The 2,500-nt window shown below is 56.7% G+C and overlaps 1 non-coding gene across 1 annotated transcript in view; it reads left to right on the plus strand.

Moving 5' to 3' along the window:
* Nucleotides 1-2,405: 2,405 nt before the first annotated feature.
* LOC124733969 overlaps nucleotides 2,406-2,500 on the plus strand; it is a 1,909-nt gene continuing 1,814 nt past the window's right edge. Inside the window, exon 1 of the ribosomal RNA XR_007009243.1 lies at nucleotides 2,406-2,500. This exon is cut by the window's right edge and continues 1,814 nt beyond it. This is a non-coding gene — a ribosomal RNA (small subunit ribosomal RNA).

Consider the following 2,500-nt stretch of genomic DNA (forward strand, 5'->3'; position numbering starts at 1 on the left):
TGCCGCCCCCGCCCCCCCCCCCCCCTACACCTTTCCGTACAACAACGTGTAACCTAACCTAACCTAACCTAACCTATGTTGTACCTTAACCTAACCTATGTTGTACCTTAACCTAACCTATGTTGTACCTTAACCTAACCTATGTTGTACCTTAACCTAACCTATGTTGTACCTTAACCTAACCTATGTTGTACCTTAACCTAACCTATGTTGTACCTTAACCTAACCCATGTTGTACCTTAACCTAACCCATGTTGTACCTTAACCTAACCCATGTTGTACCTTAACCTAACCCATGTTGTACCTTAACCTAACCCATGTTGTGCCTCAACCTAACCCATGTTGTGCCTCAACCTAACCCATGTTGTGCCTCAACCTAACCCATGTTGTGCCTTAACCTAACCCATGTTGTGCCTCAACCTAACCCATGTTGTGCCTTAACCTAACCCATGTTGTGCCTTAACCTAACCCATGTTGTGCCTTAACCTAACCCATGTTGTGCCTTAACCTAACCCATGTTGTGCCTTAACCTAACCCATGTTGTGCCTTAACCTAACCCATGTTGTGCCTTAACCTAACCCATGTTGTCGCCTTAACGTAACCCACGTTGTCGCCTAAACCTGCTCTGTAATTGTTATACGACTCGTTCAATTACTGTAGTGTTGCCCACCCGCAACCCTCGCAATATAGTTCGCTACTCGCACTGCCCGCACCCCTGTGTATCGCTTCATGTTAAACACCTTGCAAGTCTTGCTCACTTTCCACATGCTCCTGCTGTACACTGTAATGTGGATGGCAGCAGGACGTACATGCCGCCCCTCCCCACGTCCCCACCTTGCCCCCTGCCTTCGCAAGCTGGTTGGTGAGAAGTTTGCATGTTCAATGCCCTTCGCATGCGACGTACTCAGGCTACGTTGTGGTGCGGCCTGTGTCAACTGTCCGCTGATGTCGTACGCGTGAACCACAATCTGTACTGCACATTCGTCCTTATGTACTGAATGATACATCGTGGCACATGTGTGACCGCACAACGACTGCGCCCAAAAACGGCGGACCATACAGTGCAAATATTGTGCACGCAGCTACGTGTCGTCTCCCTATGAGAGCTGGATTGCAGTGTGGTACGCCATAGAGACGTGTGGGAGGAACGGACGCCGTGGATGGCGATCAGCATGAGCTGTCTGTTGATGTATTCGGACCTAGTCGTCTCTCCTCACACACCGTGATGGCATGGTGCACCGCGTTCCATATCTGCGACATGCTACAGAGGCCGGTTGACAGTCGTTCGAGCAATGGACATCGCATACGTACGGGGGCCACCTTCCACGTATTGTCTAGGCGTGCACATTTTGTTGCGTGTATGTGGGCAGACGTAGTGTGGCGTGACACCTGACACAGGCATGCAATAATCGTTGAAGTTGCAAATGGCGATGGACGCCTGCGTTTTCTGGTGAAGTTACGCAAATGAACAAATGGTAACCTGTTGTGGTGCGGTTGTTCTCGCTAGGGGTGAATCGGTGATGGCGACGATAGGTTGAGGTACTAACCGGTTGTTCCAGCGATACCCACCATGCCGACGAAACTGAACGGCATCTGGGTGTGAAGCGATACGCGGCGGTGGCTGGGTGGGACCGTCCCCGGCCGGTGAGGGGGCGCCTCCCGGCGTGCTGGCCGCGCGGTGCGTGGGCGCACGCGCTACAGCCGGCTGGTGGGGGCGGCCAGTGGCAGGCGCGCCGGCCGACGGACGCGGCAGGCGTCGCAGCTGCGCGCCGGCGCACCCTGCGCGCGGCGCCGTGCGGCCAAAGTAGGTCCTCGCGGGCCCGGTGCGAAGCGCGGTGGACATCTTCAGTGTGCTGGTCCGATTGAGGACTGTGTGCGTTGAGGATGCGCCGCCGCCCGGCGCTCGGCGCCGCGACGCCGTCTGCTGCTCGGTCGCCCCAGCGGTTCTCGCTGGTGGTTTGTATCGCAGCTGTGCGGATGTGTTGGCGCGTGCGCTGTGCTGGGAGAGTTCGCTTCGGCACCCAAGTGGGGCTTTTGTCCTTCTGTGGCGCTGGCGTTGGAGCTGCCGGTCACCGTAGGTGGCGCGTGTTGTCTCCCGCCGGCAATGCCACGACAGCACGCTCCCGGGCCTCTGTCGGCAGCGGCAAGCTCAGTTGGGAGCACGGGTGGTCGCACCGAAAGCGTCTACTCGCCTAACTCCGGGCGATTGCGCCTCTCTCGAACCCGACCAAGTACTTGGGACGGCGCTGCGCGCCGCCGGGACCTGAGAGGGTTTCGAGGTGTATTGTGCAGGGGAGCTCAGCCTCCTCCTGTTTGCAGAATGATTGAGCGGACGCTTGCGTGTTCGCGCGGGCCCCCGGGACACACTCCCGGGCGGCCGGCTGCTCAGCTCTAGTTGACGCAGCTCCCTGGTTGATCCTGCCAGTAGTCATATGCTTGTCTCAAAGATTAAGCCATGCATGTCTCAGTACAAGCCGCATTAAGGTGAAACCGCGAATGG

The sequence above is a fragment of the Schistocerca piceifrons genome, unplaced genomic scaffold, assembly GCF_021461385.2.
Source record: "Schistocerca piceifrons isolate TAMUIC-IGC-003096 unplaced genomic scaffold, iqSchPice1.1 HiC_scaffold_1416, whole genome shotgun sequence".
NCBI lineage: Eukaryota > Metazoa > Arthropoda > Insecta > Orthoptera > Acrididae > Schistocerca > Schistocerca piceifrons.